The 15,674-nt window shown below is 49.9% G+C and overlaps 1 protein-coding gene and 1 pseudogene across 1 annotated transcript in view; one reads left to right on the forward strand and one right to left on the reverse strand.

Moving 5' to 3' along the window:
- WDR13 (WD repeat domain 13) overlaps positions 1 to 15,674 on the forward strand; it is a 57,013-nt gene that overhangs the window by 21,455 nt on the left and 19,884 nt on the right. The gene's annotated exons all lie outside the window — the stretch shown is intronic.
- Positions 13,918 to 14,840, reverse strand: LOC142599107 (olfactory receptor 14A16-like; annotated as a pseudogene).

Genomic DNA, 15,674 nt, shown 5'->3' on the forward strand with positions numbered 1-15,674 from the left:
GCTGAAGGAGAAGGTGAATCGAGCCAGTTTGCAGAGGTGAAAGCCATCCAGCTGGCTTTAGATGTTGCTGAAAGAGAAAAGTGGCCAACGCTGTACCTCTACACTGACTCATGGATGGTGGCCAATGCCCTGTGGGGGTGGTTACAGCAGTGGAAGCGGAGCAACTGGCAGCGTAGAGGCAAACCCATCTGGGCTGCCCCACTGTGGCAAGATATTGCTGCCCGGCTAGAGAAGCTGGTTGTAAAGGTATGTCATGTAGATGCCCACGTACCCAAGAGTCGGGCCACTGAGGAACATCAGAACAACCAGCAGGTGGATCAGGCTGCCAAGATTGAAGTGGCTCAGGTGGATTTGGACTGGCAGCGTAAGGGTGAATTATTTCTAGCTCGGTGGGCCCATGACACCTCAGGTCATCAAGGAAGAGATGCGACATATAGATGGGCCCGTGATCAAGGGGTGGACTTGAGCATGGACGCCATCTCACAGGTCATCCATCAATGTGAAACGTGCGCTGCAATCAAGCAAGCCAAGCGGGTAAAGCCTCTGTGGTATGGAGGCCGATGGTTGAAATATAAATATGGGGAAGCATGGCAAATCGACTACATCACGCTCCCACAAACCCGCCAAGGCAAGCGTTACGTTCTTACCATGGTGGAAGCAACCACTGGGTGGCTGGAAACATATCCTGTGCCCCATGCCACTGCCTGGAACACTATTCTGGGTCTTGAAAAGCAAGTCCTGTGGTGACATGGCACCCCAGAGAGAATTGAGTCAGACAACGGGACTCATTTTCGGAACAACCTCATAGACACCTGGGCCAAAGAGCATGGTATTGAGTGGGTGTATCACATCCCCTATCATGCGCCAGCCTCTGGGAAAGTTGAAAGGTGCAATGGGCTGCTAAAAACCACCCTGAGGGCAATGGGTGGTGGGACCCTCAAACACTGGGCTACGCATTTAGCAAAGGCCACCTGGTTAGTTAACACTCGGGGATCTGCCAATCCAACTGGCCCTGCCCAGTCAAAATTCCCACGCCCAGTAGAAGGGGATAAAGTTCCTGTAGTGTGCATGAAAAATATGTTGGGTAAACAGTTTGGGTTACTCCTGCTTCAGGCAAAGGCAAGCCCATCTGCGGGATAGCTTTTGCTCAGGGACCAGGGTGCACTTGGTGGGTGATGAGAAAAGATGGGGAAGTCCGGTGTGTACCCCAAGGGGATTTGATTTTGCGTGAAAATAGCCAATAAATTAAATTGCATGATATTAATAGTGATATACTGTATCAATGGTATGACCATAAGAATCACCCAAAACTAATGAAAGATGGACTTTGAAACTGAACAAAGTGCCACGATGATGGAACTAGAACTGACTTCAACTGGTGCCCAGAAACTTTATCGAAAAATCACATCTTTGACATCCAGACTGTGAGCATGGACCATACCAGATACACCGGCTGTGAAGACTCCAGATGCAGTGTGCAATAATCCAGCAGCACGCACCATTGCTCCTGCTCTGAGAGACTGTAATGGCAGATGGAACCCAAAACCATGGACTAAATGAACTCGACAGATATTTTAGAGCGATAGCCCATAGAGTAAGGCAATGAGATCTGTAAAATAATCTGGGCATGACGTAGATGGTATGGAATAAGGGGTGGATAATGTCCTGGTTCTGGCAAGGATAGAGTTAATTTCACCAGAAGCCAGGACAGGTGAGCCAAGCTGGCCGGGGGCTATTCCATACCAGGTGACATCATGCTCACCATAAAAAGGGGCTAGTCGGGCAGGGGCGGGTTCGGCGTGTCGGCGTGGCTCCGGGACGGGTCGAGCGTCCAGCTGGTCGGTCGTCGGGTGGGTAAAATCATTCTCTGTTATCACCATTGTTACTATCTGTTATCAGCACTGTTGTTGATTGTTTCCCTCTCCCTTGCTGTCCCAGTAAACTGCCCTTATCCCAACCCTCGAGGCTTTGCCGCTGTCTTTTTCCATTCTCCTCCACATCCCACCAGGGGAGGGGTGAGCGAGCGGCGCGTGGCACTTAGCTACCGGCTGGGGCTAAACCACGTCAGAGTGGTAAGCAAATGTGCTGTGCATCACTTGGTTTTTTTATATGCTATTATCATTATTATATCCTTTTCTGTCCCATTAAACTGTCTTTATCTCAACCCACAACTTTTACCTTTTTTTTTTGTTTCGTTCTTTTGGATTCTCTCCCCATCCCACTGGGCAGGGATGTGAGCGAACGGCTGTGTGGTCGTTTTATCTGTCTGCCGGGTTAAACCACACGTTTAGGGAAGTACTCCCTTCATGATCTCTTGAGTGGGACGAAATAACACATTCAGAAACTTGGAGACATGCTGCTGGCCAACTTCTCTAGAGGGCTGTTTAATCTTCTTTCAGTTTCTGCCGTTCAGGAACTTGGCACAGAGGGCTCATTAACATGCAAAATGCTCTGAGAAGCCATAACTTAACTTCTCCATTCTTATGTGGTTGAGAGGTTTCAGGACTTGTCCCATCCCACTCGGTGGGGGAGGGTGAGGTTAACTTAATTCTCTGTGTGTTAGTGAGGAGTAACGACAATTACTTGAGAGGGTCAAACAAATCACAAATTTACTTAAAACTCAGCAGAACCACAAAAGGTAACAGCTTAGCAAAACTTATAACGATATTACCCTAATGTCCCAAAAACAAAGTTAGAGACAAAGAGAGTGGTGGAGAAAGAAAGAGAGAAGGAGAGAAAGAGAGAAAGAGAGAGAGGAAGAAGGAAAGAAGGAAAGAAAGAAAAAGAAAGAATGAAAGAACAAATGAACAAACAAAAGAAAGAAAGAAAGAAGAAAAGAAAAAGCTTTCAGCACCCCTGGATCTAGCGACGTTCTCTGCTTGTAGTTGTAATCCTTGAGGTGATGGGCGTGTGTCGAAAACTTGTGTTTCCCCTTTTTATAATCCAACGTGCTGCCCCTCCATAGGGCAGGGTTTTGTCACACGGGAGCAGGCGCAGTAGGGGTTCAGGTATGTTCAGGAATGTTCTAGACATGAGTCGGTGGGTGCTGGGGGGTCTCAGGGGTCTCACTGTCCCCTCCCTTCAGGGCCGACCGAGCGATGACCCCTCGTGGGCAAGCACGCGCAGAAGACAGATGGTCTTTGTCCGCATGTTTCAGGAATAGGGGGATGGGCTCACCAGACGGTATCCTGCCTCCGCAGTTCTGTCCTTGGTCGACATTCCCTTGTTAAGGAGTGTGGCCAAAGGGAAAAATTTTCCATACTAGCAGTAAGAAACAATTTCTTCTTTTTCCACTTCCTATTTTTCTGCTTACACATTAGGTGATACCAGCAAACTCTAATTGACATTGTTCCTCAGCATCTCCTAATGGAGTCTGAATATGCGGGCAAGTCAAGACCCTGTGTGTCAGACACTCTTGTCTCTACCTCCAAACCCACTGTTTCTCTCATCAGCCACCCGGGACTCACAGAACCTTTGTTCAAATCTGAGCTTTCTCCACTACACTCTGTAGCTGCGTGTTTCAGCCCACTGACACCAGTTTCCACCTGCTTCACTTGGAGAACAAGTTGCCCTCAGACACAGAAGGGTGGTTCTTAATTGTCAAAAACCAAAACCAAATGCAGACAGGGTTCACTAAAACACAAGGCACATCTCTCTGCTGTATATTAAGTCCACCTTACCTCCTGTGAAGTCCACTTTCCACAGTGGAGAGTCTTAGACCAATAGAAAACACCTTTTTGGGTCAAACACAGATCCCAGGAACCCCCAAAACGCTCCCTGCCCCAGACTCTGTTTGTCCATATTTGCTCACAGCGAGTCACACGCTGAAGTCATGAGCTCCCTTGATTCACAGAGTGAAGCAAAGAGACAAAGTGAATGACATGCTCTCTTTTGCATAGCCAAATCTACACCACTAATCCCAACGTATCTGGGTTACGGGCACGTCTTCAAGAGGACTCTGCAGCATCTAGACCCACTCATTCTCATTCTCCTCCAACACTGGACGGCTTGGGTGCAATTGTCCAGGCTTCCCTTTTTACTCCAGAGAGAGAAATCTGTTCTCTCAACTGAGATGCTTTGGCCTACCCTGCCTGTCCACCAGCTCGTGCTCCTTCTGAAAGGCTCCCTTCAGTTCAGGCTAACATCTGGGGGCTTCAGCTACCCTCGGGAATCTTGGAGGCAGTGGCCACCTCTGTGTGGGCGACTGCTTCAACCGCTCAGTAAAGATGTTAGGCAGAAGTTGAAACACATGCTGAAAAGCCCTGGGTGAAACAAATGCCTAAGAAGTCTTTGCTTCCAGAACTTTGACACTGGTCTGGAAATTCTCTTGGTTTTTCTTCATAGCCCATGGGCATAGACCAGCAAGCTGACGATGCTTCCTCTCCCTCTATGTAAACACAGATTTACACATCTGGTCCCTTTGGACTGGTGACATTTGAGTTTGTTCTACTAGAGTCCTGCCTTGAGGCACAAAGGCCTGGGAGACCTTGTGGGGGTAACTGAGCCAAAGAGCACACGGAAGATCTCAGCTCTCCATGCTCTGCTGCACATGGCCAATACATTTTCCCTACCCCTCTGCCACGGCAATGCTGTGGATCAGTTCTTCTGTGAAATCCCCCAGATCCTCAAGCTCTCCTGCTCAGATGCCTACCTCAGGGAATTTCAACATCTTGTGTTTAGTGCTTTTGTCCTTCTGGGGTGTTTTGTTTTCATTGTGGTGTCCTATGTGCAGATCTTCAGGGCCATGCTGAGGATCCCCTCTGAGCAGGGACGGCACAAAGCCTTTTCCACGTGCCTCCCTCACCTGGCCGTGGTCTCCCTGTTCTTGAGTACTGCCATATTTGCCCACCTGAAGCCCCCATCCATCTCCTCCCCATCCCTGAATCTCTTCATGGCAGTGCTGTACTCAGTGGTGCCTCCAGCCATGAACCCCCTCATCTACAGCATGAGGAACAAGGAGCTCAAGGAAGCTGTGTGGAAACTGATGACTGAATTTTTTCCAGAAGCTGTAAAGTGTGCACCTTCTTCAGCATGTGACTCATAATGTAACTCATTACAGGCCCAGTCTTTCTTGATTAGTTTTTGTTGTTGTCATTGTTGTTGCGTCAGTTGTTTTCTTTTCTTGCTGTTTTTACTGTGATCATGTTGTCCACAAAGACACGTGGACACCCCACTTCTACTTGTCTACCTCACTAGTGGGACCCAGCGACTGTCTGAACAAGGAGCTATACTCCTTCTTTAATTATACAAAATAAATGTACTTGCAGGGATTTGTCTGTTTGAGACCCAAGCAACGAATACCAAACCAAATGATCTTCCTTTTAAGTTTCCTACAAAGTTAGAGAGCAAAAGAAGGACCAAAAACCCTCCAAAGAGAAAGGGCAACTGGGCAGTGTCCTGGTTCTGGCAAGGATAGAGTTAAATTCACAAGGAGCCAGGACAGGTGACCCAAGCTGGCCGGGGGCTATTCCATACTATGTGACATCATGCTCACCATAAAAGGGGGGCTAGTCGGGTAGGGGAGGGGCGGCACAGTTTTGGCCCGGTTCCGGGACGGGCTGAGTGTCCGGTTGGTCGGTCGTTGGTTCAGTAAATTGTTCTCTATTATCACCCATTGTTAATATTTGTTATCAGCACTGTTGTTGATTGTTTTTCCCTCTCCCTTGTTGTCCCAGTAAACTGCCCTTATCCCAATCCTCGAGGCTTTTGCCATTGTTTTTTTCCCGTTCTCCTCCCCGTCCCACTGGGGAAGGAGTGAGTGAGCGGCTGCGTGGCGCTCGGCTGCCGGATGGGCCTAAACCACGTCAGTCCTTTTTGCAGCCCAACGTGGGGCCCGAGGGGTTGTGATAACGACACGTCTGACCCAGGTGTGTTAAAGAAAAATTGTCATAAGAATTTATGATGTTATTGAAACAGTCACTGGTCATAATGACGTTCTGTTTGGTCATATGGCTCTGTTTTGTAAACTCGTGTTTACTCTATGCAATCCCTGCGGTGCTGTTTATCACCTCTGGGAGAGGGGTTCCTGTTTTCATATTGACAGTCATGAGTCTGAGCTGGTACTTGTACGTAGCATTTCAGTCAGGCCCGTACCTCAGTCAATATCTTTCAGAATTGATTAATAATTGCACCCGATCTATTGGGAAGACAGGGGGGACTCTTTCACCTCCTCTTTTCCTTTTTGGTTGGTCACGACAATTTTTGAGAATTTTGAATACCCTTGTGTAGTGGGTCGACCCTGGCTGGGAGCCAGGTGCCCACCAGAGCCGCTCCATCACTCCCCTCCTTCTCTAGACAGACCCTGCAATGCTTCCCTCTCCCCTGCAAGCCCTCGCAGAAGCAGAGCAATGCTCTTGCTGCCTGGGGAACTGAGCCTTCCCTTTGCATTTCCCACCTTCCCAGAGCATCAAGACTTCTTGCTGGGCACACTTGCAGGATGGGAGCTCCAAGCAAGCAGCACTGCAGTAGCAGGTGTCTTCCTATGAGGAAGAGACTCAGCTGAAAGATGTTTAAGAAGCTCAGTTTGACATGGGGAAGGAATATGCTCTTCCAGGCAGAGGACTGAGGATGCTGGCGGTGTCTCTACAGCTGTCACTAACTCCCTTTGAAAAGTCATCTTAAACTCTGATGCATTACTGATGAGAACAGCAGGTCATAAAACATGTAATGAAAGCATTCAGATTAGCCGAATGAAAAACACAGAGGGGTTTTCTCAAGAGAAAAATCTGGATTCACAAAAACATGTGGTCCTAGTAGTTTGATTCTTTTCCCAAGGTATTCCTACCTTTTCCCCGTGAGTTTTGTGTATCTCATAGAGTTTTTTTCCTTTGTTATCTTTGCTTCCAAGATAACATTGGGGTAGGTGTGAGGGAAAAGTCACCATGATTGTTTTCTAATCTACCTACTGATTCATGTGAGTGTACAGAAGAAAAGAAATACCTTTGTTTTCTGAAAAAACTGTGAGATACCCACGTGTACGTTAAATTAAGGCTTTAACTCAAAGCAACCATTTGTATGCAGGTTATCCACATGCCAGCATTTCCTGATCATTTCAAAATGCCCTCAGCCATACAGCCTATTCTTTGTAACTCTCCGCTGTCTCAGCGCTTCACAAGATCACAGGTAGAGCAGAGTTCCGGCCAGCTTTGCTGATGGGAAACTGCAAGAGAACTTCTTGTACGGTGACTGTCTCACAGGCGGCATTTCTCAGAGCTGAAGGAAGCCCATTCCAGTGACCCCGGCCAAGCTGGACAGATGCCTGCAGCTGCTGCTGGCAGTGTCTGTGCTACCACGCTATCTCCGCATTTCAGGGCATGCCAAAAGGGACTTACCGTTGTCAGGAGCCAAGAGGCAGGGACACACTCCTCAGTCCCTGATGCTGCAGGAGGCAGTGGTGACCTCTTTTTCTCTCCGTCATTCCCAGGAACCCACCTGGGATTTCAGGAGGTCTCTGCTCTGGCGTCCTGCTCACCACAGACTCAGGTATGGGGGCAGACAGCGTTGCTCAAGACTTTATCCAGTTGGGGCTGGAAGACACCCAAGGACAGAGATGGCACAACGTCTCGGGGAAGCCTGCTCTGATGCTCAGATGCCCTCACGGGAAAAAAGATTTTCCTTATCTCTGTGCTGAACCTGCCTTATTCCATCATCTAACTATTGTCTGTTTTCCCCCTGCCAAGCACCATGGTGACAAGACTGGGTCCATCTTCCCGAAAAAGTCTCCATAGGGACTGGCAGGCTGCTACGAGGTTCCTGAGGCCGCCACTTCTGCAGGCTGAACAAGTTTCTTCCCCTCAGTTTCTCCTCCCAGGAAAGTGCTCCAGCCCCTGAGCATCTCGGAGGCCTCCCACTGCGCTCGCTCCCAGTTATCAACATCTTCCTCCATGGGGTGGCTTGACTGGCCAACAGCCCAGCAGGCACACAGCTGCTCACTCCCTCCTCCCCGTCTCCAGTGGGGGGGCCCCCAACTTGACACAGCAGCATACAGATGGTCTACAGAGCGATAAGCAGGGGGAGACAGTCGCTTCCCTCACTCTCCTGCTGACACTCCAGTTCATACACTCCAGGACACAAAGGCTGGTGGCCTTTGCTAGCAGGTCGCACGGTGGGATCAATCGTTGTCATTTGTCCCCCAGCACCACTAGGGCCTTTGACGCAGGGCTGATCCCCAGCCTGGCATTCCTCAGCCCTGGCCACTGCTGGTGCAGGACCTGGCCTTTGTCTGTCTTCTCTGTCATGAAGTTCCTGACAGGAGAGTCCTTCTGCCTGCCACGTTTCCCGTGAACGACTTCGCTAAGGCACAGGAACAAACCCTCCCATCTAGTGTCATTGACACAGGTGGTGAGAGTTGCCTCCTCCAGGTCATGGGTACAGGTGATAAACTGCACAGGGCCCAGGAGCGTCCCTTGTGCTGCCCCACGATGCCCCAGGATGTCTCACTGGCCTCCACGTAGGGTATGACCCCTTTACCACTGCGATCTCAGCCTGATCATCCAGCTGGTGTTTTACCCATCTGTTTGTCTACCCCTCCAGACTGTAATGGCCTAACGTGGGTGCGAGAAGAGTGAGGGAGACCATGCCATGTGTCTTGCTGAAGCTGACGTAAATGATGGCCCCTCTTCTCGCCTCATGCATAACTGCAGTTAGTTCGTCATGAAGACAACCAGGTTGGTGAGGCAAGATATACCCTTGGGAAGTCCATGCCAACAGCTCGTGGACACGTTCTTCTCATCTGGGTGCCCAGATATGTCACCTGAGAAGACTCTGCCTGATGGCACACTCCTCACCAAAGTGAGCTTGTGCAGCCTGGGGTTCCCTGGGTTGCAATGTTGGCCACTTTCAAAGATGGGTGCAGCTTTTGCACGTCCTCACTCACAAGAGACCTCTACCAAGCCTGTGAACTTTGAAAAGGGATATTCAAAAGAAATATTGATCTTCCCCTGTACCTTTATCATCACTATTCTGCCCATTATATGGAGTTCTTAATTTCTCTAATCTTACCTATATTTTCACCTCTCCTGATAACAGCAACCATTTCTAAAGTCATCTTTCCAGCTGACTGTCTAGACAAAGGCCTTTTCCATTACACGCTACTTTTCTCCTCCCCCTGGCAGGGATGGAGTTAATTTTCTTCCTAGACGTTGGGATAGTGCTGTGTTTTGGATTTAGGATGAGAATAATATTGAAAACACACTGATGGTTTTAGTTGTTGCCAAGCAGTCAAGGACTTTCCATCTTCTCATATGGCCTGCCAACAAGAAGGTGGGGGACACCAAGAAGCTGGGAGGGGACACAGCCAGGGCAGCTGACCCAAACTGACCAAAGGGATATTCCATACGCTATGACGTCATGCTCCGTATATAACTGGGGGGTTTTTCCAGGAGATGAGGTGGCTCAGGAACTTGCTGACCATTGACTTCAGGTGGTGAGAAATTGTGCTGTTCATCATTTGTTTTGTATATCTATTATTGTTGTTACTACTAACATCATCATCCTTTTTTGTCCTATTAAACTGTCTTTATCTCAATCCACAAGATTTCCTTTTATTCCTTTTTTCAATTCTCTCCCCCATCCCAGGAAGGGGAGTTAGAGAACAGCTGTGGGGTTGGCTTAGCTGCTGACCAGGTTAAATCACGACAGTAGTCTAATTTGCTCTTTAGCCAGTTCTTTAGCTGTGTTTATATCTAGCTTTTGGCACCTACCTGTCTAAAACATTTCTCATAAAATTATCCCTTGTAGACATGCAATGTCATTAGAGGCACCTTGTAGTAAGCATATGGTGCAGAGTGTGTTTTATTGTCAGTGAAACTTTATCATACTTGACTTTTCTTTGCTTACAAATAGGAAAAAACCACCAAAGCTGTGCCTATGTGCAGCCAGTTCTCTACGGCAAGCAGGTGGGAGTTGATACAAAGCAACTGTAACATCCAGCTGCAGAATTCAGTGGAGAAGTCTGATGTAAGGGAAAGTCCCTGGTGGCCAATGAGAGAAATGGTGGGGCTGGGGAGCTGAGGTGAAGGATGTCCATACTGTGTCAGACCTCAAGGGACTGCTTTTCCTCCTGTCCAGGCATCCTTAGGAGAGACCCTGGAGCAATATCTACTGGGGAATGCTGCCATCACCTCTTCTCTAAACTGAAAAGTTGTAAAATACACCCTTGGAAATAAAACCTCCTCTTTATTAGAAGTTCTTTGAAATCTTTCTCCATAACTACACTAGGAAACAGCTCCAATGATCTGTACAACTCTTGAAGAAGACTTGAAGAAAATGACAGGGAGAGAGATGGCTCGTTAGGGCTTACTTTAATGACTCCCAGGGTGTATTTGGTGCTGAGTAACGAACCTCAGGTACTGAGAGGAGATTGCACAAACCTCTCAAAGACTCAATGTAAAAAGAAAAAAAACCCCAAAGTAGCTTGAAGCATGGAGTCCCACTGAGCACTATTACCAGCAAAGGCTCCCCGAGGACTCATTAGAAGGGATAATTGGAGGCCATGATTGCAGGTAGGCAAAGGGAATGTGCAGGCAGCTGAGATGCAGAGAAAGCCCTGCTTTTGTTTGATGAAGCAGAAGGGCCAAGGCCTGACCCCCCAGCCCCTGGGAAGGCAGATCCTGTCCTTCACGCCTTGCTCAGGGCTCTTCCTGGGGCAGTGGGATGTGGGGGGTGTCACGCTGAGTGAAGGACAATGGGATGGCAGTTCCCAGCCTTATCGGGCGGTGTGCAAGGAGGCAACGAGGCCCTCTAGTGCCTTAGGACAACATGTCTCCTCACAGGCCTTGGTGGTAGGGACGATTGCCAAGGGGACACAGACTTGGCTTCTCTTGGCGACTTCCAGCCTTGCCAGCACCCTTTGCCATCTCCACCACACATTGTCCTACGCTGTCCCACAGCTGCTGCTTTTCCCTGCATACCGTAGACGCCCATCTCACTTCCTCACCTTGCCCTCACCCTGGCATTTGCATACATTCACGAATGTCTGTCCACCCTCACGCTCTGTTCCTTGAAACACAAAGAGATGGACTGATCTCATACTCCTTCTGGATGACTTCTTGTACCACAGCACTACGCTTGGAGTGACAGTTCTTCCTCCTCGTGTCCAGTCTCCACCTTCCACGCTGCACTGTGTGGCAGCGTTTCTCTCTCCTGTTGTTTCCTACCTCCAAGGAAAGCTCCACCATCTGAGAAACAACCCTTCAGGCAGGCATCCCAACCCACCAGTCTTCTCGAGGCCTTTCACCTGACCAGAGAGAAGTAACCTCACCATGATCTCCCAAGGCTGCTAGCCTTTCAGCTTCTCGGATAGACACGACCAAGCTGTGTGCCTGCTGCTGTCCCATCATGTTCTCAGGCAGAACAGACATGACCACCAAGATACAAGCCCCTTTCCTGGACTGAGCCTAGGTCCTTCGGCAGATGGGATCTCACAGACAATGTGCCAACCAGGTGCCTTCTGCTGGCCTGTCAGAGACACTGGCAGATGTGGGCTTTAAAGCACATATGCCAGCCATGAGCCAAGGTCAAGCCTATCAGCTATTTCAGAATGAAGTGACCTCAGAGTCCCTTTCTCAGCCACCTTCCTGCTGCTGGCCTATCACCTCCAGAGGCAGAAGTGACCTCACCTCCCCATTTGCTTCCTACTGGATTATGAGGTACTTGTACACAATTGACCACATCATATCCTACCCAACTATCACCCTCTTTGTGGCCCAGTACCTGAGCAGGTAAAAGTAAGCTTCTTGCATCAAATTTATCCAGTAGATTTCCTACCAACAATTTGAGTGGAGAAATGTTCCTCAGAGGAACTGCTGTATTTCTACTGCTGCATTTTATATCTCTACTTCTGCCTCTTTGTTTTGTCTTCTTCCTCTGTCGATTCTGTCTCCAAAAGCTCTCCAAGGGAGAGACTCATGGAATCATAAAATAACTCAGGTTGGAAGAGAGCCCTGAAGTTCATCTTGTCCGGCTAGCCTGCTCAAGGCAGGGTTAATCTGATGAGGTCGCTCAGAGGCGCTGCCCATTTTGGCATCATCCACAAAGGAGCTGAAAATGCACTCTGTCACATTATACAGGGAGTTAATAAGGACATTCAACAGTGTTGACCCAATCCGACTCTATGGAGATTATGGAGACCATGTCAAAGCCCTCGCTAAGGTCCAGGTATGAAACATCCCCTTCTTGCCCCTACCCATATGGGTTCGGCAGTCCCTTCCTTCTCCTTCAAGTGCCTGTAAATCCCTGCAGGTGTATTTGGCCCATCACCTTCTCAGGGACTAAGGTGAGGTTGACCAGCCTGTAATTCTCCCAATCCTCCTTCTTGCCCTTCTTGAAGAATGTTTGATGTCTGCCTTTTCTGAGGATCCCAAAAACCTCTCTGATTGCTCTGACACGTTTGAGGGCACAATCCAGAAAGGGTGACGTGAGCAGACAGGAGTATTTGCAATGAGCCTGTCCAAGGCGGGTGAGAGGAATCTCAAGGGGAAGTTGGGGGTTGTTCCTGCAGTCACAAATAGAAACGTCAAGGCCCTGTGAGATGTCCGCACCTGACTTGGCCTCATTGACTCCTCACATACACAGGGGTGTTCAGAGACACGAGTCCTTCCCTTGCAGACACAGAGGCAGCAGTCACAGTGTCTCTCTGGCCTCTTGTTGCCACTCTGGGAGGCTGGGAGGCACCTCAGCCCTGCAGTGTGTCTCCCTGCCCTGCCCTCATCTGAGATGCCCCACGGCATGAGGAATGGACACCGGGACTTAGGTTCAAGGAAGCCCATGCCAGTGCTGCATTCAGGTGGTTTCCCAGGGGAAGTTACTCTCACAGTGAAGTGACCTCAAGATACTGTCTGTCCCACAAGCCTTCGTGGCACCTCTAAGGAATAGCTGATGGCATTCACGCTCGCTCAGGTTCATCTCCCCACATGCACATGATGTGCGTGCTTATATCTCGTCTGTAAAATGCAGACATGGGCTTCTGACCTAGTCATTCAGTGTCCTCCTCCTGAACAGGAGGGACAAACCACCTCCCCGAGCTGGAGTGAGAAGCCAGTATTGGGAACGGTGGTTGCAAGGGGCTGGTCTGTGATGATTGCCCTGGGGCACTTTCCTTGGAGTGTCCAGTGACCACAGGCACAGGCCAGACCCTGCTCTGCTGGTCCTTCAAGGCTATCCCAGGAGGACTGGCTGTGCGAGAACAATGCCGTGTGCCCCCACCCCGCACATTCAAACACTCGGTCTGTTCACTGGTGTTTTCCTCGCCAGGGCACTTTCTTGCGCTTGTTCTTGACAGCCACTTTGGAGGAAGACCTATGCCTTCAGGCATTGCCTCAGGAGGTCCCCTTGTATGACGGAAACACTGTTATGGGGGCAAACTCTGTCATAGTAGTGCCCATTGCCTGTCCCTGCGTAGTATCACAGGACTGCCACGCAGCAGGACTCTGACCAAGCTGCCAGTGGTCTCAGGCCTTGCACCAAAACAAGAGCTCAGAAAGAGAGTGTGGAAGTGAAAAGAGAGCAGCTCGGGAAAGACCAAGTGCTGGTGCTACTTGGCAGTGCTTCTGTGCTGGGACTCTTCTCCCCTCCACCTGTGCACATAGGCACTGACCTGCAGCTCCAGAAAGGTCTCTCAGGAAGGATCTCAAACAAACCAGTCACTGCAGGGTCCTTTGATTTCTTTAAATATACAGACAGTCTTGCTTCTCATTAACACATTCTCTGGATCACACAGGAAAGGTAGATACTGTGCAGAAGAGGGATGAATAATGACATTGCTTTGCGGACGATATTATCACCACTAAAACAAAAGAAAAAATGAAATCCCCCTCCCCAAAACAACAGCAACAAAAACTTCAGAAGACACGTTGGGGACTGCAATGAGTTACATTATGAGTGATATGCAGATGATGAACAGTTTATTGCTTCTGGAAATCATCCAGTCATCAGTTTCCACACTGCATCCTTGAGCTCCTGTTTCCTCATGCTGTAGATGAGGGGGGTTCATGGCTGGAGGCACCACTGAGTACAGAACTGCCATTGCCAGATCCAGGGATGGAGAGGAGATGGAGGTGGGGGGCTTCAGGTAGGCAACCATGCCAGTGCTGATCAACAGGGAGACCACGGCCAGGTGAGGGAGGCATGTGGAAAAGGCTTTGTGCCGTCCCTGCTCAGAAGGGATCCTCAGCACGGCCCTGAAGATCTGCACATAGGACACCACAATGAAAACAAAACACCCAAAGGCTAAAGAGACACTAACCGCAAGAAGCCCAACTTCCCTGAGGTAGGCGTCTGAGCAGGAGAGCTTGGGGATCTGGGGGATTTCACAGAAGAACTGGTCTACAGCATTGCCGTGGCAGAGGGGTAGGGAAAAATGTATTGGCCGTGTGCAGCAGAGCATGGAGAAACCCAGTGCCCCAGGCAGCTGCTGCCATGTGGGCACAAGCTCTGCTGCTCAGGAGGGTCCTGTAGTGCAGAGGTTGGCAGATGGCAACGTAGTGGTCGTAGACCATGACAGTGAGGAGAAAATACTCTGCTGAGCTCAAGAAGAAAAGAAAAAAGACCTCTGCAGCACATCCAGGGTAGGAGATGCTTCTGGTGTCCCAGAGGGAATTGGCCATGGATTTGGGGAGAGTAGTAGAGACGCAGCCTAGGTCAAGGAGGGAGAGGTTGAGGAGGAAGAAGTACATGGGGGTGTGGAGGTGGCTGTCACAGGCTATTGCAGTGATGATGAGGCCGTTTCCCAGGAGGGCAGCCAGGTAGATGCCCAGGAAGAGCCAGAAGTGCAAGAGCTGCAGCTCCCGTATGTCTGTGAATGCCAGGAGGAGGAACTGGGTGATGGAGCTGCTGTTGGACATTTCCTTCCTCTGGGCATGGGGAACTGAATCACAGATGAGTAAAGCTCCTTATCCATACAGGAGACCCTCCTTTGACCTCTGGATTCAAAAGTCCCCTTGGAAACATCCCACTGCCCAACCAGCCGACCAAGATGAGAAACCTCAAAAGACAGACACTTTCCCTTACAGGGAACACCATCCTGAAAAGACCCCTTGGAAATCCCCAGGGCTACCCTGGAGCTGTGAGCAACCCTGACCCATGCAGCACCCTCTCTACAGCAGAAGGACCCTGCCCTGACAGAGGTCGCTCCTTCCACTCACAGCTTCTCCCCTCAGCGCCATGGGGAGCTCCCCGGGCGGCTGAGGGTGACCCCGGCAGGCGGCAGCGTCCCTATCCCAGCACACAGCCCCTGGGGTGCAGGGACCCTGCTCGGAAGGACAGCCCTGGGCACCCCTGGCTGCACCCCCCCTGCACACCCCTGCGGCCGTTCCCGGCAGAAGGCAGCCGTCATGCCCTATGCCTCTGGCGGTGTGGCAGGGAAGCCCTGCTCTGGAGCACGTCCTCCTCCTCCACACCAGAGACATTTTATTTCTCATTCCTCTACTCTGTTTTGCTTAGTAATAAATTAGATGAAGTCCCTGTCTCACTTCAGTCTGTTTTGCTCATGATGATAATTAGTGAATGATCTCTCCCTGCCCTTATCTCGACCCACAAGCTTTTCGTTGTTCTTTTTCTCCCCTGTGTAGTGAAGGAGGGGAGTGATAGAGTGGCTCTGGTGTGCACCTGGCCCCCAGCCAGGGTCAACCCACCACAGCCAGGTTGGATGGGGCTTTGGGCAACCTGGTCTAGTGGAG

This window comes from Balearica regulorum, chromosome 35, assembly GCF_011004875.1.
Source record: "Balearica regulorum gibbericeps isolate bBalReg1 chromosome 35, bBalReg1.pri, whole genome shotgun sequence".
Taxonomy (NCBI): Eukaryota; Metazoa; Chordata; class Aves; order Gruiformes; family Gruidae; genus Balearica; species Balearica regulorum.